Raw genomic sequence first — 18,739 nt, forward strand, 5'->3', positions numbered from 1 at the left:
AAGTCCAGAGTGCTGACTTTTTTGTTTTGTTTTTTGTTTCCACTTTCCACTGCTTCCGGTTGTCAAAGCGATCGGACGTACGAACATGAGCTCCGTAAAGGAGGTGTCAACGGCTAGGCCTAGCCGGGATGAAGCAAATTCGGAAGCGAACGACACATACCAGGTTATCCTGCCGACCCTGCCTGTTGGAGAGTTTGCGGAGAACACCGTAATTTTCCACGGTGATGTTACTGTGAGGCCCTATCGCAGGGAAGACTTCCGTGACGTGCTCAAGGACAATGTTAGTGCCAAGGACATAGTATCTTTTGGGACATATCAAATGAATCATGTGTGGATACTCACGACACGGGACGCTGCGGCGAAAGAAAAACTTGTGAAGTTAAAAGAGTGCACCGTGAAAGGTAAGAGGTGCCTAATATTCGATGCGCAACAGCGCATGATAACCGTAAGAGATACTGGCTACCATACCACATACCAGATGAAATGGTGAAGAGAGCTTTCTGCCTGTATGGCGAGCCCCGTAAGGTGAACCGGGAAACTTATAGCGACGACTTCTTTAAGGACATAGAATCCACAACTAGGAACTTAAAGCTAACGCTGAAGGAGGGTGTAACGCCGGAAAGGATACCTGGCTCTCACCCAGGAGGCCCGGGTTCGATTCCCGGCATCGGAATTTTTAGGGTCCTATGGTATGTCGTTAGAACTCTACATCGAGCAGTTATAGCTGGAGTGCTGGTTGACCTAAGCCTTGCTTTTTCACAGGTTGTTTGGAATGCATTCATTTTTCAACCGATCATTTCCGTCCTAGCATCTCCGGTGTGGTCTAGTGGCTAGGATACCTGGCTCTCACCCAGGAGGCCCGGGTTCGATTCCCAGCATCGGAATTTTTAGGCTCCTATGGTATGTCGTTAGAACTCTACATCGAGCAGTTATAGCTGGAGTGCTGGTTGACCTAAGCCTTGCTTTTTCACAGGTTGTTTGGAATGCATTCATTTTTCAACCGATCATTTCCGTCCTAGCATCTCCGGTGTGGTCTAGTGGCTAGGATACCTGGCTCTCACCCAGGAGGCCCGGGTTCGATTCCCGGCATCGGAATTTTTAGGGTCCTATGGTATGTCGTTAGAACTCTACATCGAGCAGTTATAGCTGGAGTGCTGGTTGACCTAAGCCTTGCTTTTTCACAGGTTGTTTGGAATGCATTCATTTTTCAACCGATCATTTCCGTCCTAGCATCTCCGGTGTGGTCTAGTGGCTAGGATACCTGGCTCTCACCCAGGAGGCCCGGGTTCGATTCCCAGCATCGGAATTTTTAGGCTCCTATGGTATGTCGTTAGAACTCTACATCGAGCAGTTATAGCTGGAGTGCTGGTTGACCTAAGCCTTGCTTTTTCACAGGTTGTTTGGAATGCATTCATTTTTCAACCGATCATTTCCGTCCTAGCATCTCCGGTGTGGTCTAGTGGCTAGGATACCTGGCTCTCACCCAGGAGGCCCGGGTTCGATTCCCGGCATCGGAATTTTTAGGGTCCTATGGTATGTCGTTAGAACTCTACATCGAGCAGTTATAGCTGGAGTGCTGGTTGACCTAAGCCTTGCTTTTTCACAGGTTGTTTGGAATGCATTCATTTTTCAACCGATCATTTCCGTCCTAGCATCTCCGGTGTGGTCTAGTGGCTAGGATACCTGGCTCTCACCCAGGAGGCCCGGGTTCGATTCCCGGCATCGGAATTTTTAGGGTCCTATGGTATGTCGTTAGAACTCTACATCGAGCAGTTATAGCTGGAGTGCTGGTTGACCTAAGCCTTGCTTTTTCACAGGTTGTTTGGAATGCATTCATTTTTCAACCGATCATTTCCGTCCTAGCATCTCCGGTGTGGTCTAGTGGCTAGGATACCTGGCTCTCACCCAGGAGGCCCGGGTTCGATTCCCGGCATCGGAATTTTTAGGCTCCTATGGTATGTCGTTAGAACTCTACATCGAGCAGTTATAGCTGGAGTGCTGGTTGATCTAAGCCTTGCTTTTTCACAGGTTGTTTGGAATGCATTCATTTTTCAACCGATCATTTCCGTCCTAGCATCTCCGGTGTGGTCTAGTGGCTAGGATACCTGGCTCTCACCCAGGAGGCCCGGGTTCGATTCCCGGCATCGGAATTTTTAGGCTCCTATGGTATGTCGTTAGAACTCTACATCGAGCAGTTATAGCTGGAGTGCTGGTTGATCTAAGCCTTGCTTTTTCACAGGTTGTTTGGAATGCATTCATTTTTCAACCGATCATTTCCGTCCTAGCATCTCCGGTGTGGTCTAGTGGCTAGGATACCTGGCTCTCACCCAGGAGGCCCGGGTTCGATTCCCGGCATCGGAATTTTTAGGCTCCTATGGTATGTCGTTAGAACTCTACATCGAGCAGTTATAGCTGGAGTGCTGGTTGATCTAAGCCTTGCTTTTTCACAGGTTTTTTGGAATGCATTCATTTTTCAACCGATCATTTCCGTCCTAGCATCTCCGGTGTGGTCTAGTGGCTAGGATACCTGGCTCTCACCCAGGAGGCCCGGGTTCGATTCCCGGCATCGGAATTTTTAGGCTCCTATGGTATGTCGTTAGAACTCTACATCGAGCAGTTATAGCTGGAGTGCTGGTTGATCTAAGCCTTGCTTTTTCACAGGTTGTTTGGAATGCATTCATTTTTCAACCGATCATTTCCGTCCTAGCATCTCCGGTGTGGTCTAGTGGCTAGGATACCTGGCTCTTACCCAGGAGGCCCGGGTTCGATTCCCGGCATCGGAATTTTTAGGCTCCTATGGTATGTCGTTAGAACTCTACATCGAGCAGTTATAGCTGGAGTGCTGGTTGATCTAAGCCTTGCTCTTTCACAGGTTGTTTGGAATGCATTCATTTTTCAACCGATCATTTCCGTCCTAGCATCTCCGGTGTGGTCTAGTGGCTAGGATACCTGGCTCTCACCCAGGAGGCCCGGGTTCGATTCCCAGCATCGGAATTTTTAGGCTCCTATGGTATGTCGTTAGAACTCTACATCGAGCAGTTATAGCTGGAGTGCTGGTTGATCTAAGCCTTGCTTTTTCACAGGTTGTTTGGAATGCATTCATTTTTCAACCGATCATTTCCGTCCTAGCATCTCCGGTGTGGTCTAGTGGCTAGGATACCTGGCTCTCACCCAGGAGGCCCGGGTTTGATTCCCGGCATCGGAATTTTTAGGCTCCTATGGTATGTCGTTAGAACTCTACATCGAGCAGTTATAGCTGGAGTGCTGGTTGATCTAAGCCTTGCTCTTTCACAGGTTGTTTGGAATGCATTCATTTTTCAACCGATCATTTCCGTCCTAGCATCTCCGGTGTGGTCTAGTGGCTAGGATACCTGGCTCTCACCCTGGATCACGGGTTCGATTCCCGGCATCGGAATTTTTAGGCTCCTATGGTATGTCGTTAGAACTCTACATCGAGCAGTTATAGCTGGAGTGCTGGTTGATCTAAGCCTTGCTCTTTCACAGGTTGTTTGGAATGCATTCATTTTTCAACCGATCATTTCCGTCCTAGCATCTCCGGTGTGGTCTAGTGGCTAGGATACCTGGCTCTCACCCAGGAGGCCCGGGTTCGATTCCCGGCATCGGAATTTTTAGGCTCCTATGGTATGTCGTTAGAACTCTACATCGAGCAGTTATAGCTGGAGTGCTGGTTGATCTAAGCCTTGCTTTTTCACAGGTTGTTTGGAATGCATTCATTTTTCAACCGATCATTTCCGTCCTAGCATCTCCGGTGTGGTCTAGTGGCTAGGATACCTGGCTCTCACCCAGGAGGCCCGGGTTCGATTCCCGGCATCGGAATTTTTAGGCTCCTATGGTATGTCGTTAGAACTCTACATCGAGCAGTTATAGCTGGAGTGCTGGTTGATCTAAGCCTTGCTTTTTCACAGGTTGTTTGGAATGCATTCATTTTTCAACCGATCATTTCCGTCCTAGCATCTCCGGTGTGGTCTAGTGGCTAGGATACCTGGCTCTCACCCAGGAGGCCCGGGTTCGATTCCCGGCATCGGAATTTTTAGGCTCCATATGTTTCTGCTGAGATCGACACCTCAAGGGGCCGATATGTGGTCGAGCCAAGTAGCTTCTCGGACCACGCTCTGGTGCTCTTTACGTGTGCCTGGACAGCTGGAAACAACAAGTCTTTTAAGAGAGATACACCCTGGAGATTCAATGAAGCCCTTTTGGATACAGAAGAGTTTCGCATGCAGACCGCCAATATGCTGAACGAATATGTCGCACAGGAGAAAGTTGACGCCGTTTCCTGGGAGTTTCTCAAGTGCCGCCTTAAGGCAGCTGCGATTAAGGCTGGCCAACTATTGAGTTCTAGGACCAAGCAAGAGAAGAAACAGCTGGTCAGTACCCTCCAGATTTTAATTCGCGAAGAGGAGCGGACTCCCGGCATCTTTATAGACGATATTCGACGATGCAAGGAACAACTGCAAGCCTTGTTGAACAGAGAATACGCTGGTGCTATGATACGGAGTAGAGTAAAAGTTATCCAGACAGAAGAACGTCCAGCAAAAGTGTTTGCTGCACTGGAAAGGAAGCACGTTGCGGATAATGCCATCACTGTTATAAACATTGGAGACAGCATAATACGTAGTAGGAAAAGGATAGAGGAGTCTTTTGTACAAGAGTGTAAGGCGCTTTTTGCGCCATCTGGGCGATCGATGAGCGTCTCGTCTACAACTGTGTTCGAACATATACCCAAAGTCCCTGTGCAGTTAAAGGAGAGGATGCAAGAAGAAATCACTGTAGAAGAAGTGGCTTGGGCCATTAAAAAGCTGCAACCGAGGAAGTCTCCGGGGCCAGATGGCTTCGGCACCGCCTTTTACAAGGTTTTCTCTGAACGCCTCGCGCCCATTCTACAACTTGTCTTCAAGGACATCCATGAAAGGGAGGTCCTTCCTCCTTCGATGAGACGAGCACACGTGATCTTCATCAGGAAAAAGGCAAAGAACAGCGGCGTTTACGAAATCGGCGATTTCCGACCGATTAGTCTTTTGTGCACCGACTATAAGATCCTTGCAAAGATATTGGCGCGAAGACTTGAGCTGGCTCTAAGTTCGGTAGTCGGTGTGCATCAGCCTTACGGATTCAAGGGCCGATCGCTTGTAAACAACCTACACCTGATGCGTACCGTGTACGAAGTGGCTGAGGCTTTGAGAAACATTTGGGAGTACTTCAAATAGACCTAAGGCGCGCTTTTGACAAGGTTCGACACGACTTCCTGTTTGCGCTTCTACATTGGTGTGATGTCGGCGATTACCTGGAAGGCTGGGTTAGGCTATGCTACCGGGACTTATCAGCTACGCTTCTGGTAAATGGTAGCCCAAGTGAACCTATTCCCGTGTTAAGCTCAGTCAGGCAAGGGTGTCCTCTCTCTCCTATACTTTTTGCATTGTATTTGGAACCTCTGTGCAAGAACCTCATCGCTGATGGACTGCTAACAGGGCTCGAAACGCCTAACGGGAATCTGGGTGTACTGGCCTACGCGGACGATATTGCGATCATCTTCTCTGCAATAGAGCAAGTGCCTGTCATACTGAAACACGTCGAAATGTTCTGCAAAGAATCTGGTGCCTCCATTAACTTAGATAAGACGTCTGGTTCCTGGTTGGGGCCTTGGGATGTCACACCAGAGTGGTTTCTCGGGATCAAGTGGGACAAGATGGTGAGCAGATACCTCGGCATTGCCTTCGCGTCAGCTAAGCCAATCACCGAGCAGTGGCGTCCTCATGTGGATCATCTTCGAGGCCCGATCTTCAAGTGGTCCGGCAGGAACATATCTTACTTAACGAGAGCATACGTTTGTAATACTTCTGTGTACCCCATTTTCTTCTACCGTGCACAGGTTACCCCATGCCCTGCTTCCAGCGCGCACCGAGTACATAGGATTTTTGCTACTTTTATCTGGAACTCGCCATTGGAAAGAATGAGAAGAACGAACATCTTTCATAGTGTTGAGAACGGCGGATTCGGACTGATCAACGTGGCAGTTAAAGTAGTCGTTCACCGTTTTTTCTACTTTCGCCAGAGAAAGCACAATGTCTTGGAATGGGCCCTACAAGTGCTGGGTTCCGTTTTCATGCCAGCCTTCACAGTAACGACAGGGATGTCACCTATGCGCAAGAGGACCCTTACATTCTACAAGGAAGTGGCTGAATCCGTGACATTCCTGACGAGCAGGTTCTCCTGGGACTACCTAATCACAGTTAAGAGGCGCACATTGTACTGGGACCTTATCAGCATCTTATTTCCGGTGCCATTATATCGAAGTCTATCCCCAGGACGAGGGAATGACAAGGTTCTGAAAGTGATGAAGACACTACCTGTTCCTACTGGTACGCAAAGGTTCTTCACGTTGTTTCACACGGAGACACTACCAGTGAAAACCTGGCTCGCAGGTAAAGGCTTCCCGGTACCACGCGGCAGTACCTGTGACATGTGCTTCGCAGGGCAAGAAACCTTGATCCACACCTTCATCGGATGCAGGAATGCAATACAGTTTTGGGGATTTCTCAGGGCAGTGTTTGACATCGAAGAAGACATAACTTGGATCCGTTTGAAGTTCTTGGACGTCCGTGAGGACAAGGGTCCTTCCTTGAGGCTCCTCTATATCTGTGGGCTACATGCTTTGTGGCAACACAGGATGGATGTTGCCGCCTGCAAGACACCACCACGGATTCCTCTAGTTTTACTTGCTGCGAAATTGGATTGGTCGGTCAGTGCCCTCAAAGAGCAAGGTGCGCCAGACGGTGAGCTGTTGCGAAGAACAACGAATACGTGGGATACATTGAGGAACGCTTTCGCCAAGGAGCTAGAAAAATATCTAAAGCCAGTGTCGTTTCATCAAAGTGCTTCGTATGCGCTGCACAACATGCTGCCAGCACCGTAAGAGGTGTTTTGGACAACGTTCTTTGAGAGTGCATGCAACAATCCTTCCTGAGGTAGTGATGGTTCTTGCATAGTCAACTACGCGGTCTAACTTGGTCGCTGTACGAGGACACCTAGATCACTATATGCGGTGGAGGTGATGCGAGGACTGAAATCATGCTGTCTTTGTGTTCAGTTTAGATTGCTTCAACAGCTAGTAACGATTTTCTGATGTGGGCCCACATTCACTGTCAGACGTGACTGTTTATCGTATATGTTGGTTATTCTTCCTTGTTTTAGTCACAAGCCGTGTGACTTTTGTAGATGTTACATGTGCCCTGTATGTCCTGCTGAAGTTGCCGTACATCCTGTATACTTCTCCATACACCCAGTCAGTGCCGGTGACACCTTGCTTTGGTAGATCTCGTGAAGGTTTACACTCAAGGATGACGTGGTGCCAAAGTAGGCGCCAGCAAAGCGTTGTCGTGACGTGATCTGTAAATAATCCACTTTTAACACAATAAAAGCTCAGTTGGTAAAAAAAAAAAAAAATATCTGGCTCTCACCCAGAAGGCCCGGGTTCGATTCCCGGCATCGGAATATGAGGTCCCATGGTGTAATGGTCAGCACTCTGGACTTTGAATCCAGCGATTCGAGTTCGAATTTCGGTGGGACCTCTCTGCTGATATTGCTTTTTGATATGTGACTGCTTCTGTTAGATACAATCACTTTTTTTCTATCGATCATTTGCGTTGAAGTATCTCCGGTGTGGTCTAGTGGCTAGGATATCTGGCTCTCACCCGGAAGGCCCGGGTTCGATTCCCGGCATTGAATCTGAGGTCCCATGGTGTAATGGTCAGCACTCTGGACTTTGAATCCAGCGATCCGAGTTCGAATCTCGGTGGGACCTGTCTGCTTATATTGCTTTTTGATATGTGACTGCTTCTGTTAGTAACAATCACTTTTTTATATCGATCATTCGTTCAGAAGGATCTCCGGTGTGGTCTAGTGGCTAGGATATCTGGCACTCACCCAGAAGGCCCGGGTTCGATTACCGGCATCGGAATCTGAGGTCCCATGGTGTAATGGTCTGGACTTTGAATCCTGCGATCGGAGTTCGATCTCGGTGGGACATGTCTGCTTATATTGCTTTTTCATATGTGACTGCTTCTGTTAGTAACAATCACTTTTTTATATCGATCATTCGTTCAGAAGGATCTCCGGTGTGGTCTAGTGGCTAGGATATCTGGCACTCACCCAGAAGGCCCGGGTTCGATTACCGGCATCGGAATCTGAGGTCCCATGGTGTAATGGTCTGGGCTTTGAATCCAGCGATCAGAGTCCGAATCTCGGTGGGACCTCTCTGCTGATATTGCTTTTTGATATGTGACTGCTTCTGTTAGATACAATCACTTTTTTTCTATCGATCATTTGCTTTGAAGTATCTCCGGTGTGGTCTAGTGGCTAGGATATCTGGCTCTCACCCAGAAGGCCCAGGTTCGATTCCCGGCATCGGAAAGGTCCCATGGTGTAATGGTCAGCACTCTGGACTTTGAATCCAGCGATCCGAGTTCGAATCTCGGTGGGACCTCTCTGCTGATATTGCTTTTTGATATGTGACTGCTTCTGTTAGATACAATCACTTTTTTTCTATCGATCATTTGCGTTGAAGTATCTCAGGTGTGGTCTAGTGGCTAGGATATCTGGCTCTCACCCAGAAGGCCCGTGTTCGATTCGAGGCATCGGAATATGAGGTCCCATGGTGTAATGGTCAGCACTCTGGACTTTGAATCCAGCGATCCGAGTTCGAATCTCGGTGGGACCTCTCTGCTGATATTGCTTTTTGATATGTGACTGCTTCTGTTAGATACAATCACTTTTTTTCTATCGACCATTCGCTTTGAAGTATCTCCGGTGTGGTCTAGTGGCTAGGATATCTGGCTCTCACCCAGAAGGCCCGGGTTCGATTCCCGGCATCGGAATATGAGGTGTAATGGTCAGCACTCTGGACTTTGAATCCAGCGATCCGAGTTCGAATCTCGGTGGGACCTCTCTGCTGATATTGCTTTTTGATATGTGACTGCTTCTGTTAGATACAATCACTTTTTTTCTATCGATCATTTGCTTTGAAGTACCTCCGGTGTGGTCTAGTGGCTAGGATATCTGGCTCTCACCCAGAAGGCTCGGGTTCGATTCCCGGCATCGGAATATGAGGTCCCATGGTGTAATGGTCAGCACTCTGGACTTTGAATCCAGCGATCCGAGTTCGAATCTCGGTGGGACCTCTCTGCTGATATTGCTTTTTGATATGTGACTGCTTCTGTTAGATACAATCACTTTTTTTCTATCGATCATTTGCGTTGAAGTATCTCCGGTGTGGTCTAGTGGCTAGGATATCTGGCTCTCACCCAGACGGCCCGGGTTCGATTCCATGCATCGGAATATGAGGTCCCATGGTGTAATGGTCAGCACTCTGGACTTTGAATCCAGCGATCTGAGTTCGAATCTCGGTGGGACCTCTCTGCTGATATTGCTTTTTGATATGTGACTGCTTCTGTTAGATACAATCACTTTTTTTCTATCGATCATTCGGTTAGAAGTATCTCCGGTGTGGTCTAGTGGCTAGGATATCTGGCTCTCACCCAGAAGGCCCGGGTTCGATTGCCGGCATCGGAATATGAGGTCCCATGGTGTAATGGTCAGCACTCCGGACTTTGAATCCAGCGATCCCAATTCGAATCTCGGTGGGACCTCTCTGCTGATATTGCTTTTTGATATGTGACTGCTTCTGTTAGATACAATCACTTTTTTTCTATCGATCATTCGCTTTGAAGTATCTCCTGTGTGGTTTTGTGGCTAGGATATCTGGCTCTCACCCAGAAGGCCCGGGTTCGATTCCCGGCATCGGAATATGAGGTCCCATGGTGTAATGGTCAGCACTCTGGACTTTGAATCCAGCGATCCGAGTTCGAATCTCGGTGGGACCTCTCTGCTGATATTGCTTTTTGATATGTGACTGCTTCTGTTAGATACAATCACTTTTTTTCTATCGATCGTTCGTTGTGAAGCATCTCCGGTGTGGTCTAGTGGCTAGGATATCTGGCTCTCACCCAGAAGGCCCGGGTTCGATTGCCGGCATCGGAATATGAGGTCCCATGGTGTAATGGTCAGCACTCTGGACTTTGAATCCAGCGATCCGAGTTCGAATCTCGCTGGGACCTCTCTGCTGATATTGCTTTTTGATATGTGACTGCTTCAGTTAGATACAATCACTTTTTTTCTATCGATCATTCGCTTAGAAGTATCTCCGGTGTGGTCTAGTGGCTAGGATATCTGGCTCTCACCCAGAAGGCCCGGGTTCGATTCCAGGCATCGGAATATGAGGTCCCATGGTGTAATGGTCCGCACTCTGGACTTTGAATCCAGCGATCCGAGTTCGAATCTCGGTGGGACCTCTCTGCTGATATTGCTTTTTGATATGTGACTGCTTCTGTTAGATACAATCACTTTTTTTCTATCGATCATTCGCTTTGAAGTATGTCCGGTGTGGTCTAGTGGCTAGGATATCTGGCTCTCACCCAGAAAGCCCGGGTTCGATTCCCGGCATCGGAATATGAGGTCCCATGGTGTAATGGTCAGCACTCTGGACTTTGAATCCAGCGATCCGAGTTCGAATCTCGGTGGGACCTCTCTGCTGATATTGCTTTTTGATATGTGACTGCTTCTGTTAGATACAATCACTTTTTTTCTATCGATCATTCGGTTAGAAGTATCTCCGGTGTGGTCTAGTGGCTAGGATATCTGGCTCTCACCCTGAAGGCCCGGGCTCGATTGCCGGCATCGGAATATGAGGTCCCATGGTGTAATGGTCAGCACTCCGGACTTTGAATCCAGCGATCCCAATTCGAATCTCGGTGGGACCTCTCTGCTGATATTGCTTTTTGATATGTGACTGCTTCTGTTAGATACAATCACTTTTTTTCTATCGATCATTCGCTTTGAAGTATCTCCGGTGTGGTCTAGTGGCTAGGATATCTGGCTCTCACCCAGAAGGCCCGGGTTCGATTCCCGGTATCGGAATATGAGGTCCCATGGTGTAATGGTCAGCACTCTGGACTTTGAATCCAGCGATCCGAGTTCGAATCTCGGTGGGACCTGACTGCTGGTATTGCTTTTTGATATGTGACTGCTTCTGTTAGATACAATCACTTTTTTCTATCGATCATTCGTTGTGAAGCATCTCCGGTGTAGTCTAGTGGCTAGGATATCTGGCTCTCACCCAGAAGGCCCGGGTTCGATTGCCGGCATCGGAATATGAGGTCCCATGGTGTAATGGTCAGCACTCTGGACTTTGAATCCAGCGATCCGAGTTCGAATCTCGGTGGGACCTCTCTGCTGATATTGCTTTTTGATATGTGACTGCTTCTGTTAGATACAATCACTTTTTTTCTATCGACCATTCGCTTTGAAGTACCTCCGGTGTGGTCTAGTGGCTAGGATATCTGGCTCTCACCCAGAAGGCCCGGGTTCGATTGCCGGCATCGGAATATGAGGTCCCATGGTGTAATGGTCAGCACTCTGGACTTTGAATCCAGCGATCCGAGTTCGAATCTCGGTGGGACCTCTCTGCTGATATTGCTTTTTGATATGTGACTGCTTCTGTTAGATACAATCACTTTTTTTCTATCGATCATTCGGTTAGAAGTATCTCCGGTGTGGTCTAGTGGCTAGGATATCTGGCTCTCACCCAGAAGGCCCGGGTTCGATTGCCGGCATCGGAATATGAGGTCCCATGGTGTAATGGTCAGCACTCCGGACTTTGAATCCAGCGATCCCAATTCGAATCTCGGTGGGACCTCTCTGCTGATATTGCTTTTTGATATGTGACTGCTTCTGTTAGATACAATCACTTTTTTTCTATCGATCATTCGCTTTGAAGTATCTCCGGTGTGGTCTAGTGGCTAGGATATCTGGCTCTCACCCAGAAGGCCCGGGTTCGATTCCCGGCATCGGAATATGAGGTCCCGTGGTGTAATGGTCAGCACTCTGGACTTTGAATCCAGCGATCCGAGTTCGAATCTCGGTGGGACCTGACTGCTGGTATTGCTTTTTGATATGTGACTGCTTCTGTTAGATACAATCACTTTTTTCTATCGATCATTCGTTGTGAAGCATCTCCGGTGTAGTCTAGTGGCTAGGATATCTGGCTCTCACCCAGAAGGCCCGGGTTCGATTGCCGGCATCGGAATATGAGGTCCCATGGTGTAATGGTCAGCACTCTGGACTTTGAATCCAGCGATCCGAGTTCGAATCTCGGTGGGACCTCTCTGCTGATATTGCTTTTTGATATGTGACTGCTTCTGTTAGATACAATCACTTTTTTTCTATCGACCATTCGCTTTGAAGTATCTCCGGTGTGGTCTAGTGGCTAGGATATCTGGCTCTCACCCAGAAGGCCCGGGTTCGATTCCCGGCATCGGAATATGAGGTCCCATGGTGTAATGGTTAGCACTCTGGACTTTGAATCCAGCGATCCGAGTTCGAATCTCGGTGGGACCTCTCTGCTGATATTGCTTTTTGATATGTGACTGCTTCTGTTAGATACAATCACTTTTTTTCTATCGATCATTTGCTTTGAAGTACCTCCGGTGTGGTCTAGTGGCTAGGATATCTGGCTCTCACCCAGAAGGCCCGGGTTCGATTCCCGGCATCGGAATATGAGGTCCCGTGGTGTAATGGTCAGCACTCTGGACTTTGAATCCAGCGATCCGAGTTCGAATCTCGGTGGGACCTGACTGCTGGTATTGCTTTTTGATATGTGACTGCTTCTGTTAGATACAATCACTTTTTTCTATCGATCATTCGTTGTGAAGCATCTCCGGTGTAGTCTAGTGGCTAGGATATCTGGCTCTCACCCAGATGGCCCGGGTTCGATTGCCGGCATCGGAATATGAGGTCCCATGGTGTAATGGTCAGCACTCTGGACTTTGAATCCAGCGATCCGAGTTCGAATCTCGGTGGGACCTCTCTGCTGATATTGCTTTTTGATATGTGACTGCTTCTGTTAGATACAATCACTTTTTTTCTATCGACCATTCGCTTTGAAGTATCTCCGGTGTGGTCTAGTGGCTAGGATATCTGGCTCTCACCCAGAAGGCCCGGGTTCGATTCCCGGCATCGGAATATGAGGTCCCATGGTGTAATGGTTAGCACTCTGGACTTTGAATCCAGCGATCCGAGTTCGAATCTCGGTGGGACCTCTCTGCTGATATTGCTTTTTGATATGTGACTGCTTCTGTTAGATACAATCACTTTTTTTCTATCGATCATTTGCTTTGAAGTACCTCCGGTGTGGTCTAGTGGCTAGGATATCTGGCTCTCACCCAGAAGGCCCGGGTTCGATTCCCGGCATCGGAATATGAGGTCCCATGGTGTAATGGTCAGCACTCTGGACTTTGAATCCAGCGATCCGAGTTCGAATCTCGCTGGGACCTCTCTGCTGATATTGCTTTTTGATATGTGACTGCTTCTGTTAGATACAATCACTTTTTTTTTATCGATCATTCGCTTAGAAGTATCTCCGGTGTGGTCTAGTGGCTAGGATATCTGGCTCTCACCCAGAAGGCCCGGGTTCGATTCCAGGCATCGGAATATGAGGTCCCATGGTGTAATGGTCAGCACTCTGGACTTTGAATCCAGCGATCCGAGTTCGAATCTCGGTGGGACCTCTCTGCTGATATTGCTTTTTGATATGTGACTGCTTCTGTTAGATACAATCACTTTTTTTTTATCGATCATTCGCTTTGAAGTATCTCTGGTGTGGTCTAGTGGCTAGGATATCTGGCTCTCATCCAGAAGGCCCGGGTTCGATTCCAGGCATCGGAATATGAGGTCCCATGGTGTAATGGTCAGCACTCTGGACTTTGAATCCAGCGATCCGAGTTCGAATCTCGGTGGGACCTCTCTGCTGATATTGCTTTTTGATATGTGACTGCTTCTGTTAGATACAATCACTTTTTTTTTATCGATCATTCGCTTAGAAGTATCTCCGGTGTGGTCTAGTGGCTAGGATATCTGGCTCTCATCCAGAAGGCCCGGGTTCGATTCCAGGCATCGGAATATGAGGTCCCATGGTGTAATGGTCAGCACTCTGGACTTTGAATCCAGCGATCCGAGTTCGAATCTCGGTGGGACCTGACTGCTGATATTGCTTTTTGATACGTGACTGCTTCTGTTAGATACAATCACTTTTTTCTTTCGATCATTCGTTGTGAAGCATCTCCGGTGTGGTCTAGTGGCTAGGATATCTGGCTCTCACCCAGAAGGCCCGGGTTCGATTGCCGGCATCGGAATATGAGGTCCCATGGTGTAATGGTCAGCACTCTGGACTTTGAATCCAGCGATCCGAGTTCGAATCTCGGTGGGACCTCTCTGCTGATATTGCTTTTTGATATGTGACTGCTTCTGTTAGATACAATCACTTTTTTTCTATCGACCATTCGCTTTGAAGTATCTCCGGTGTGGTCTAGTGGCTAGGATATCTGGCTCTCACCCAGAAGGCCCGGGTTCGATTCCCGGCATCGGAATATGAGGTGTAATGGTCAGCACTCTGGACTTTGAATCCAGCGATCCGAGTTCGAATCTCGGTGGGACCTCTCTGCTGATATTGCTTTTTGATATGTGACTGCTTCTGTTAGATACAATCACTTTTTTTCTATCGATCATTTGCTTTGAAGTACCTCCGGTGTGGTCTAGTGGCTAGGATATCTCTAGCCGGGAGAATGTCACTGAATCTTTGAGTGGGTCTACAAACAGTTACCGGCTTCTTTTGCCTACGTTGCCGACAGGTAGTACTGTTTTCAATACTATTTTCCTGCATGCGGACCCATCCGGCAGGCCTTACAAGGCTGACGATTTTGCGGACGGAGTGCTATCAGTCATCGAAAAAGAAGATGTGGCTCAGCTAGGAACCTATTTGTACAACCACGTATGGGCCTTGACACTGCACACGAGGCTAGCGAAAGGGAAACTCGTGGAAAAGAAAGAATTTCTGGTGAAGGGGAAAAAATGCGTCATTTTGGATCCCAATAAGAAGGAGGTGGAATTATCGGTGCACTGGTTGCCGATGCATGTTCCTGACCTTGCCCTGATAAACGTGCTGAGTACGTTCGGAAAGGTCAAAGACGTCCAAAGAGAGAAGTGGAAGGCAACGGCTTTCGCAGGCGTTGAGACGACGACTCGGAAAGTAACCATAGAACTCCATGGGGGAGTAACGGTGGACGGCATTCCGCACATCATAAACGTCCTGGGCGGGCAAGTGCTCGTTGACATACCCGGAAGGCCACCATTGTGCCTGCGGTGTAAAAAAGTGGGGCACATCAGGAAACAGTGCAGGTCCCCATGGTGCCGGTCGTGCAGAAGCTTCGGTCATGAAACCGAAGATTGCATCACCACATACGCGTCTAAGACCAAAGCCAGAATGGAACAAACAGTGGTTGACGAACTCATGGACGTGGCCGAGATATCAAAGGCGATGAGCGAAGTGCCTGGAAGCGTTGATACAGCCCCGGCCCAGCTGAGCTCTGGTGCTGAGGGGGAAGCATTGAAACAAGGAGCGACTGGGGAGGAGAGGTCCGGAGGGAGCAACGAAGCTCAGGCCAAACAACCTCAAGCCAACGAAGCGACGGACATACAGGCAGAAGGGCACCACCACTCCGTTGCAGAAGCTGCCTATACTGTGGATCCAGCCACGGCGACCACCAGCAGCGCTTCTGAAATGAACGTTGACAACGAAGACAACGACAAAACCAGGATGAGCACCACCGAAGATATACTGGGGATGCCACCTACTGCTGCCACCGATGGAACTGGAAACATTTCTGACAGAGGCAAATGGAAAGAAGTTGGTCCAGGTCACAAAAAGTCCCGTTATACCCCAGCGCCTTTCATAACACCTGAAGAACGAAGACGGCGCCTCAAGAAAGATCACAAGTCGTAAGTGCTGTACTGATACATCACAATGAGAAGAATCCACTTAAAAGTCGCTACATTGAACGCAAACAGTTTACTTCGACGAGAAAGGAAAGATTGGCTCCTGACTATACTTCTTGATGAACACATTGACGTAATATGCATACAGGAAACGAAGATTTCATCTGTTGAAGATGAAATTGAACTGGTTAATGCTTTCAGCAAATGGTTTTTCGTATACCACGCATCCGGGGTGAACAGAAGTGCAGGAACTGCCGTCATGATAAGAAAGAGCAGCAAGATGAAAGTTATTGACTGTGATTTGGAACAAAACGGCCGCATTGCCAGTGTTGATATGATATGGCAAGGCGAAATCGTGAGGGTGATAAGCGTGTACGCCCCGAACGAGTCTTCAGAACGCAAATTGTTTTTTGAAAGCAGCTTAGCGCACTTCGTGAGTACAGATAGCAAGGTGATAGTGGCCGGCGATTTTAACTGCGTGGAACACCAACGTGATTGCACATATAAGAAGCAAAGCAAAGATAGCGGTGTAACAGCACTAAAACATATACTGGTGGGAAATGACTTAGAAGATGTTTCAACAGGCAACGACGATTTGCCGGTCACATTTACGCACTGGCAGGGCACGTCACATGCCAGATTAGATCGGATTTACGTTTCGGGGGAGTTGAGCCCTAGCAGAGCAGAATACCAAGTTAAGCCTGTGGCTTTCACTGATCACGCACTTGTCATTGCGCAGTTTAAGCCGTCGAAGGTGCCACAGAAGCAAAAAGGGGTGGTCCCATGGAAGATGAACGAGAGCTTTTTGAACGACGAAGCATTCGTGTCACTGATAAAAAAGATGCTTGCGGAGCTTAATAAGGAAGGAATAGACGCCCCAGCGTGGGAACGTTTCAAAGAGGAAGTACGAGCCAGTGCAATCGAGTACGGGCTGAAAATGGCAGCGGAAAAAAAGAAAGAGATGAAGGTGCTAATGGGAAGCTTGAGTACCATAATTACGGCAGAGGAGAAAACACCCGGGTGTTTCACACAAGACATAAAAGGAATAAAGAAGAAGATACTGGAAATTATGCGAGAGAGGTACCGTGGCGCACAAGTGCGCAGCAGGGTAGAAGCCATTGAGAGAGACGAGACCATGGTGAAAGTTTTCCTGGTGCGGGAAAGAGAAAGAAAGGAACAGAAATTCATATCAAGGATACGAAGTGACGCCACCGACGTGGAGGGGACGGAGGCTGTAGAGGAAGAGCTTTAGAAGCACTACAAAAAACATTTCAGCGCGGAAGAAAACACACGTGCGAAATGCGCGGATATTTGCGAAGGAGTGCCAAAGGTGAACCCCGAAGACAGGCAACAAGGCCGTGTAACAATCACTCAGCAAGAAATTCGGGCGGCAATCAAGAAGCTATCCAGGAACAAGGCACCTGGACCCGACGGCCTCGGTTCAGCTTTCTACAAAACCTTTGTGGACGATTTGTCTCCCGTTCTAGAAGTGGTTTTTGAGGATATTAGAAATCGTGGACTGATGACTCCGACAATGAGGAAATGCAACACAGTTCTCATTCCGAAGAAGATGAAGCAGAAGGGAGTCCCAACCGTGTCTGATTTCCGCCCAATAAGCCTCCTCTGCAGTGATTATAAAATACTAGCAAAGATACTAGCACGACGACTGGACAGCGTGCTCTGGAAAATCATTGGCACCCATCAGACCTATGGAATCAAAGGGAGGAAAATCTCAAGTAATATTCACCTGATAAGGACAGTATGCGAGGTGGCAAAAACAGTTGGCCCTCCACTAGCAGTATTTCAAGCGGATCTGAACCAGGCCTTCGACAGGGTATCCCACGGCTTCCTTTTCGACCTTCTGCGATGGATCGAAGTCGGGGAGGACATGGAAGTATGGGTGGAAATATGTTACAAGGAAATCTCGGCGCAGCTAGTGGTTAACGGCTGTCTGAGTCCACGCTTCTCAGTTTCGAGGTCAGTGCGGCAAGGATGTCCCCTGTCACCAATTTTGTTCGCACTCTACCTGGAGCCGCTGTGCCGTGCGATAATTGACAACGTCCTAATAAGTGGGCTGAGGGTGCCTTATCAAGAGGTTAAACTTGTAGCGTATGCGGACGACGTCACGGTAATCTGTTCAAGTAAGGAACAAGTGAAGGTCGCCCTTGCGATTATTGAAGCTTTCTGTGATGCGTCTGGAGCCCGCCTCAACATTAACAAATCGAAAGGAGCGTGGATAGGAGACTGGGAAGAGAAGCCTACGCAATATCTCGAGACACAGTGGACCTCAGAAGTTGGAAGGTACCTGGGAGTAAGCCTAGACTGGGAAACTGCCGACACTGCAAAATGGGAGCCAAAAATCAACGCACTTCAGGCGAAGCTAAAACCGTACCAAGGCAGAAAACTGTCACTGATAAGCCGGAGCTACATATGCAACACGGTGCTCTTCCCAGTAATCTTGTACCCGGCCCAGGCAACGCCCATTGACGCAGCGACAGCACATCGCTTTGAAAGGACATGTGCCGTATTCTTGTGGCAGTCCAAATTCGAAAGAATGCGGCGAACCAACATCTTCTGGCCACTACAAGCGGGAGGGCTCGGTGTCGTCAACCTTGAGATCAAAATAAAAGTGTTACGCTTCATATATTTCCGAGACGAAGCAAGACCCCAGCTTCGAACTGCTATTCAGACCCTAGGAACCCACCATCTTCTGCAGTGGATCGTTAGCACGAAAGGCGGCGTGCCCAACACCAAGGTGCTTGGCTTCTACAGGGAGATTCAGAAAAGCATCACCTTTTTCTGCGAGAAGTTTTCCTGGGACTACCTGTCCAAGGTG

At 48.4% G+C, this 18,739-nt stretch overlaps 65 non-coding genes across 65 annotated transcripts; all 65 read left to right on the plus strand.

The window, feature by feature from the left end:
• The first annotated feature begins 812 nt into the window (after positions 1–812).
• On the plus strand, positions 813–884 carry Trnae-cuc (transfer RNA glutamic acid (anticodon CUC)). The gene has a single exon. It is a non-coding gene; the product is annotated as a tRNA-Glu (tRNA).
• A 139-nt stretch (positions 885–1,023) lies between these two features.
• Trnae-cuc (transfer RNA glutamic acid (anticodon CUC)) lies at positions 1,024–1,095 on the plus strand. Its single transcript has one exon. It is a non-coding gene; the product is annotated as a tRNA-Glu (tRNA).
• A 139-nt stretch (positions 1,096–1,234) lies between these two features.
• Positions 1,235–1,306, plus strand: Trnae-cuc (transfer RNA glutamic acid (anticodon CUC)). The gene has a single exon. It is a non-coding gene; the product is annotated as a tRNA-Glu (tRNA).
• Positions 1,307–1,445: 139 nt separating this feature from the next.
• Positions 1,446–1,517, plus strand: Trnae-cuc (transfer RNA glutamic acid (anticodon CUC)). The gene has a single exon. It is a non-coding gene; the product is annotated as a tRNA-Glu (tRNA).
• A 139-nt stretch (positions 1,518–1,656) lies between these two features.
• Positions 1,657–1,728, plus strand: Trnae-cuc (transfer RNA glutamic acid (anticodon CUC)). The gene has a single exon. It is a non-coding gene; the product is annotated as a tRNA-Glu (tRNA).
• Positions 1,729–1,867: 139 nt separating this feature from the next.
• On the plus strand, positions 1,868–1,939 carry Trnae-cuc (transfer RNA glutamic acid (anticodon CUC)). The gene has a single exon. It is a non-coding gene; the product is annotated as a tRNA-Glu (tRNA).
• Positions 1,940–2,078: 139 nt separating this feature from the next.
• Positions 2,079–2,150, plus strand: Trnae-cuc (transfer RNA glutamic acid (anticodon CUC)). The gene has a single exon. It is a non-coding gene; the product is annotated as a tRNA-Glu (tRNA).
• A 139-nt stretch (positions 2,151–2,289) lies between these two features.
• Positions 2,290–2,361, plus strand: Trnae-cuc (transfer RNA glutamic acid (anticodon CUC)). The gene has a single exon. It is a non-coding gene; the product is annotated as a tRNA-Glu (tRNA).
• A 139-nt stretch (positions 2,362–2,500) lies between these two features.
• On the plus strand, positions 2,501–2,572 carry Trnae-cuc (transfer RNA glutamic acid (anticodon CUC)). Its single transcript has one exon. It is a non-coding gene; the product is annotated as a tRNA-Glu (tRNA).
• Positions 2,573–2,922: 350 nt separating this feature from the next.
• Positions 2,923–2,994, plus strand: Trnae-cuc (transfer RNA glutamic acid (anticodon CUC)). The gene has a single exon. It is a non-coding gene; the product is annotated as a tRNA-Glu (tRNA).
• A 139-nt stretch (positions 2,995–3,133) lies between these two features.
• Positions 3,134–3,205, plus strand: Trnae-cuc (transfer RNA glutamic acid (anticodon CUC)). Its single transcript has one exon. It is a non-coding gene; the product is annotated as a tRNA-Glu (tRNA).
• Positions 3,206–3,344: 139 nt separating this feature from the next.
• Positions 3,345–3,415, plus strand: Trnae-cuc (transfer RNA glutamic acid (anticodon CUC)). The gene has a single exon. It is a non-coding gene; the product is annotated as a tRNA-Glu (tRNA).
• A 139-nt stretch (positions 3,416–3,554) lies between these two features.
• On the plus strand, positions 3,555–3,626 carry Trnae-cuc (transfer RNA glutamic acid (anticodon CUC)). Its single transcript has one exon. It is a non-coding gene; the product is annotated as a tRNA-Glu (tRNA).
• A 139-nt stretch (positions 3,627–3,765) lies between these two features.
• On the plus strand, positions 3,766–3,837 carry Trnae-cuc (transfer RNA glutamic acid (anticodon CUC)). Its single transcript has one exon. It is a non-coding gene; the product is annotated as a tRNA-Glu (tRNA).
• Positions 3,838–3,976: 139 nt separating this feature from the next.
• Trnae-cuc (transfer RNA glutamic acid (anticodon CUC)) lies at positions 3,977–4,048 on the plus strand. The gene has a single exon. It is a non-coding gene; the product is annotated as a tRNA-Glu (tRNA).
• A 3,469-nt stretch (positions 4,049–7,517) lies between these two features.
• Positions 7,518–7,589, plus strand: Trnaq-uug (transfer RNA glutamine (anticodon UUG)). The gene has a single exon. It is a non-coding gene; the product is annotated as a tRNA-Gln (tRNA).
• An 85-nt stretch (positions 7,590–7,674) lies between these two features.
• Trnae-cuc (transfer RNA glutamic acid (anticodon CUC)) lies at positions 7,675–7,746 on the plus strand. The gene has a single exon. It is a non-coding gene; the product is annotated as a tRNA-Glu (tRNA).
• Positions 7,747–7,750: 4 nt separating this feature from the next.
• Trnaq-uug (transfer RNA glutamine (anticodon UUG)) lies at positions 7,751–7,822 on the plus strand. Its single transcript has one exon. It is a non-coding gene; the product is annotated as a tRNA-Gln (tRNA).
• Positions 7,823–7,906: 84 nt separating this feature from the next.
• Positions 7,907–7,978, plus strand: Trnae-cuc (transfer RNA glutamic acid (anticodon CUC)). Its single transcript has one exon. It is a non-coding gene; the product is annotated as a tRNA-Glu (tRNA).
• A 153-nt stretch (positions 7,979–8,131) lies between these two features.
• On the plus strand, positions 8,132–8,203 carry Trnae-cuc (transfer RNA glutamic acid (anticodon CUC)). The gene has a single exon. It is a non-coding gene; the product is annotated as a tRNA-Glu (tRNA).
• A 155-nt stretch (positions 8,204–8,358) lies between these two features.
• On the plus strand, positions 8,359–8,430 carry Trnae-cuc (transfer RNA glutamic acid (anticodon CUC)). Its single transcript has one exon. It is a non-coding gene; the product is annotated as a tRNA-Glu (tRNA).
• A 1-nt stretch (position 8,431) lies between these two features.
• Trnaq-uug (transfer RNA glutamine (anticodon UUG)) lies at positions 8,432–8,503 on the plus strand. The gene has a single exon. It is a non-coding gene; the product is annotated as a tRNA-Gln (tRNA).
• A 162-nt stretch (positions 8,504–8,665) lies between these two features.
• Trnaq-uug (transfer RNA glutamine (anticodon UUG)) lies at positions 8,666–8,737 on the plus strand. The gene has a single exon. It is a non-coding gene; the product is annotated as a tRNA-Gln (tRNA).
• Positions 8,738–8,822: 85 nt separating this feature from the next.
• Trnae-cuc (transfer RNA glutamic acid (anticodon CUC)) lies at positions 8,823–8,894 on the plus strand. The gene has a single exon. It is a non-coding gene; the product is annotated as a tRNA-Glu (tRNA).
• A 154-nt stretch (positions 8,895–9,048) lies between these two features.
• Trnae-cuc (transfer RNA glutamic acid (anticodon CUC)) lies at positions 9,049–9,120 on the plus strand. Its single transcript has one exon. It is a non-coding gene; the product is annotated as a tRNA-Glu (tRNA).
• Positions 9,121–9,125: 5 nt separating this feature from the next.
• On the plus strand, positions 9,126–9,197 carry Trnaq-uug (transfer RNA glutamine (anticodon UUG)). The gene has a single exon. It is a non-coding gene; the product is annotated as a tRNA-Gln (tRNA).
• A 162-nt stretch (positions 9,198–9,359) lies between these two features.
• Trnaq-uug (transfer RNA glutamine (anticodon UUG)) lies at positions 9,360–9,431 on the plus strand. Its single transcript has one exon. It is a non-coding gene; the product is annotated as a tRNA-Gln (tRNA).
• Positions 9,432–9,516: 85 nt separating this feature from the next.
• Trnae-cuc (transfer RNA glutamic acid (anticodon CUC)) lies at positions 9,517–9,588 on the plus strand. The gene has a single exon. It is a non-coding gene; the product is annotated as a tRNA-Glu (tRNA).
• A 239-nt stretch (positions 9,589–9,827) lies between these two features.
• Trnaq-uug (transfer RNA glutamine (anticodon UUG)) lies at positions 9,828–9,899 on the plus strand. The gene has a single exon. It is a non-coding gene; the product is annotated as a tRNA-Gln (tRNA).
• Positions 9,900–9,984: 85 nt separating this feature from the next.
• Trnae-cuc (transfer RNA glutamic acid (anticodon CUC)) lies at positions 9,985–10,056 on the plus strand. Its single transcript has one exon. It is a non-coding gene; the product is annotated as a tRNA-Glu (tRNA).
• A 5-nt stretch (positions 10,057–10,061) lies between these two features.
• Positions 10,062–10,133, plus strand: Trnaq-uug (transfer RNA glutamine (anticodon UUG)). The gene has a single exon. It is a non-coding gene; the product is annotated as a tRNA-Gln (tRNA).
• Positions 10,134–10,218: 85 nt separating this feature from the next.
• On the plus strand, positions 10,219–10,290 carry Trnae-cuc (transfer RNA glutamic acid (anticodon CUC)). Its single transcript has one exon. It is a non-coding gene; the product is annotated as a tRNA-Glu (tRNA).
• Positions 10,291–10,295: 5 nt separating this feature from the next.
• Positions 10,296–10,367, plus strand: Trnaq-uug (transfer RNA glutamine (anticodon UUG)). Its single transcript has one exon. It is a non-coding gene; the product is annotated as a tRNA-Gln (tRNA).
• Positions 10,368–10,452: 85 nt separating this feature from the next.
• On the plus strand, positions 10,453–10,524 carry Trnae-cuc (transfer RNA glutamic acid (anticodon CUC)). Its single transcript has one exon. It is a non-coding gene; the product is annotated as a tRNA-Glu (tRNA).
• A 5-nt stretch (positions 10,525–10,529) lies between these two features.
• Trnaq-uug (transfer RNA glutamine (anticodon UUG)) lies at positions 10,530–10,601 on the plus strand. The gene has a single exon. It is a non-coding gene; the product is annotated as a tRNA-Gln (tRNA).
• Positions 10,602–10,920: 319 nt separating this feature from the next.
• Positions 10,921–10,992, plus strand: Trnae-cuc (transfer RNA glutamic acid (anticodon CUC)). The gene has a single exon. It is a non-coding gene; the product is annotated as a tRNA-Glu (tRNA).
• Positions 10,993–10,997: 5 nt separating this feature from the next.
• On the plus strand, positions 10,998–11,069 carry Trnaq-uug (transfer RNA glutamine (anticodon UUG)). The gene has a single exon. It is a non-coding gene; the product is annotated as a tRNA-Gln (tRNA).
• Positions 11,070–11,153: 84 nt separating this feature from the next.
• Trnae-cuc (transfer RNA glutamic acid (anticodon CUC)) lies at positions 11,154–11,225 on the plus strand. The gene has a single exon. It is a non-coding gene; the product is annotated as a tRNA-Glu (tRNA).
• Positions 11,226–11,230: 5 nt separating this feature from the next.
• Trnaq-uug (transfer RNA glutamine (anticodon UUG)) lies at positions 11,231–11,302 on the plus strand. The gene has a single exon. It is a non-coding gene; the product is annotated as a tRNA-Gln (tRNA).
• An 85-nt stretch (positions 11,303–11,387) lies between these two features.
• Positions 11,388–11,459, plus strand: Trnae-cuc (transfer RNA glutamic acid (anticodon CUC)). The gene has a single exon. It is a non-coding gene; the product is annotated as a tRNA-Glu (tRNA).
• Positions 11,460–11,464: 5 nt separating this feature from the next.
• On the plus strand, positions 11,465–11,536 carry Trnaq-uug (transfer RNA glutamine (anticodon UUG)). The gene has a single exon. It is a non-coding gene; the product is annotated as a tRNA-Gln (tRNA).
• Positions 11,537–11,621: 85 nt separating this feature from the next.
• On the plus strand, positions 11,622–11,693 carry Trnae-cuc (transfer RNA glutamic acid (anticodon CUC)). Its single transcript has one exon. It is a non-coding gene; the product is annotated as a tRNA-Glu (tRNA).
• Positions 11,694–11,855: 162 nt separating this feature from the next.
• Trnae-cuc (transfer RNA glutamic acid (anticodon CUC)) lies at positions 11,856–11,927 on the plus strand. The gene has a single exon. It is a non-coding gene; the product is annotated as a tRNA-Glu (tRNA).
• Positions 11,928–11,932: 5 nt separating this feature from the next.
• On the plus strand, positions 11,933–12,004 carry Trnaq-uug (transfer RNA glutamine (anticodon UUG)). The gene has a single exon. It is a non-coding gene; the product is annotated as a tRNA-Gln (tRNA).
• An 84-nt stretch (positions 12,005–12,088) lies between these two features.
• On the plus strand, positions 12,089–12,160 carry Trnae-cuc (transfer RNA glutamic acid (anticodon CUC)). Its single transcript has one exon. It is a non-coding gene; the product is annotated as a tRNA-Glu (tRNA).
• Positions 12,161–12,165: 5 nt separating this feature from the next.
• Trnaq-uug (transfer RNA glutamine (anticodon UUG)) lies at positions 12,166–12,237 on the plus strand. Its single transcript has one exon. It is a non-coding gene; the product is annotated as a tRNA-Gln (tRNA).
• Positions 12,238–12,322: 85 nt separating this feature from the next.
• On the plus strand, positions 12,323–12,394 carry Trnae-cuc (transfer RNA glutamic acid (anticodon CUC)). Its single transcript has one exon. It is a non-coding gene; the product is annotated as a tRNA-Glu (tRNA).
• Positions 12,395–12,399: 5 nt separating this feature from the next.
• Positions 12,400–12,471, plus strand: Trnaq-uug (transfer RNA glutamine (anticodon UUG)). The gene has a single exon. It is a non-coding gene; the product is annotated as a tRNA-Gln (tRNA).
• Positions 12,472–12,556: 85 nt separating this feature from the next.
• Trnae-cuc (transfer RNA glutamic acid (anticodon CUC)) lies at positions 12,557–12,628 on the plus strand. The gene has a single exon. It is a non-coding gene; the product is annotated as a tRNA-Glu (tRNA).
• A 5-nt stretch (positions 12,629–12,633) lies between these two features.
• Positions 12,634–12,705, plus strand: Trnaq-uug (transfer RNA glutamine (anticodon UUG)). The gene has a single exon. It is a non-coding gene; the product is annotated as a tRNA-Gln (tRNA).
• An 84-nt stretch (positions 12,706–12,789) lies between these two features.
• On the plus strand, positions 12,790–12,861 carry Trnae-cuc (transfer RNA glutamic acid (anticodon CUC)). The gene has a single exon. It is a non-coding gene; the product is annotated as a tRNA-Glu (tRNA).
• Positions 12,862–12,866: 5 nt separating this feature from the next.
• Positions 12,867–12,938, plus strand: Trnaq-uug (transfer RNA glutamine (anticodon UUG)). The gene has a single exon. It is a non-coding gene; the product is annotated as a tRNA-Gln (tRNA).
• Positions 12,939–13,023: 85 nt separating this feature from the next.
• On the plus strand, positions 13,024–13,095 carry Trnae-cuc (transfer RNA glutamic acid (anticodon CUC)). Its single transcript has one exon. It is a non-coding gene; the product is annotated as a tRNA-Glu (tRNA).
• Positions 13,096–13,100: 5 nt separating this feature from the next.
• Positions 13,101–13,172, plus strand: Trnaq-uug (transfer RNA glutamine (anticodon UUG)). Its single transcript has one exon. It is a non-coding gene; the product is annotated as a tRNA-Gln (tRNA).
• Positions 13,173–13,257: 85 nt separating this feature from the next.
• On the plus strand, positions 13,258–13,329 carry Trnae-cuc (transfer RNA glutamic acid (anticodon CUC)). Its single transcript has one exon. It is a non-coding gene; the product is annotated as a tRNA-Glu (tRNA).
• A 5-nt stretch (positions 13,330–13,334) lies between these two features.
• On the plus strand, positions 13,335–13,406 carry Trnaq-uug (transfer RNA glutamine (anticodon UUG)). Its single transcript has one exon. It is a non-coding gene; the product is annotated as a tRNA-Gln (tRNA).
• Positions 13,407–13,491: 85 nt separating this feature from the next.
• Trnae-cuc (transfer RNA glutamic acid (anticodon CUC)) lies at positions 13,492–13,563 on the plus strand. The gene has a single exon. It is a non-coding gene; the product is annotated as a tRNA-Glu (tRNA).
• Positions 13,564–13,568: 5 nt separating this feature from the next.
• Trnaq-uug (transfer RNA glutamine (anticodon UUG)) lies at positions 13,569–13,640 on the plus strand. Its single transcript has one exon. It is a non-coding gene; the product is annotated as a tRNA-Gln (tRNA).
• Positions 13,641–13,725: 85 nt separating this feature from the next.
• On the plus strand, positions 13,726–13,797 carry Trnae-cuc (transfer RNA glutamic acid (anticodon CUC)). The gene has a single exon. It is a non-coding gene; the product is annotated as a tRNA-Glu (tRNA).
• A 5-nt stretch (positions 13,798–13,802) lies between these two features.
• Positions 13,803–13,874, plus strand: Trnaq-uug (transfer RNA glutamine (anticodon UUG)). Its single transcript has one exon. It is a non-coding gene; the product is annotated as a tRNA-Gln (tRNA).
• An 85-nt stretch (positions 13,875–13,959) lies between these two features.
• Positions 13,960–14,031, plus strand: Trnae-cuc (transfer RNA glutamic acid (anticodon CUC)). Its single transcript has one exon. It is a non-coding gene; the product is annotated as a tRNA-Glu (tRNA).
• A 5-nt stretch (positions 14,032–14,036) lies between these two features.
• Trnaq-uug (transfer RNA glutamine (anticodon UUG)) lies at positions 14,037–14,108 on the plus strand. Its single transcript has one exon. It is a non-coding gene; the product is annotated as a tRNA-Gln (tRNA).
• Positions 14,109–14,192: 84 nt separating this feature from the next.
• Trnae-cuc (transfer RNA glutamic acid (anticodon CUC)) lies at positions 14,193–14,264 on the plus strand. The gene has a single exon. It is a non-coding gene; the product is annotated as a tRNA-Glu (tRNA).
• Positions 14,265–14,269: 5 nt separating this feature from the next.
• Trnaq-uug (transfer RNA glutamine (anticodon UUG)) lies at positions 14,270–14,341 on the plus strand. Its single transcript has one exon. It is a non-coding gene; the product is annotated as a tRNA-Gln (tRNA).
• Positions 14,342–14,426: 85 nt separating this feature from the next.
• Trnae-cuc (transfer RNA glutamic acid (anticodon CUC)) lies at positions 14,427–14,498 on the plus strand. The gene has a single exon. It is a non-coding gene; the product is annotated as a tRNA-Glu (tRNA).
• The last annotated feature ends 4,241 nt before the right edge of the window (positions 14,499–18,739 follow it).

The sequence above is a fragment of the Ornithodoros turicata genome, unplaced genomic scaffold (assembly GCF_037126465.1).
Source record: "Ornithodoros turicata isolate Travis unplaced genomic scaffold, ASM3712646v1 ctg00000783.1, whole genome shotgun sequence".
In the NCBI taxonomy this organism is placed as follows: domain Eukaryota; kingdom Metazoa; phylum Arthropoda; class Arachnida; order Ixodida; family Argasidae; genus Ornithodoros; species Ornithodoros turicata.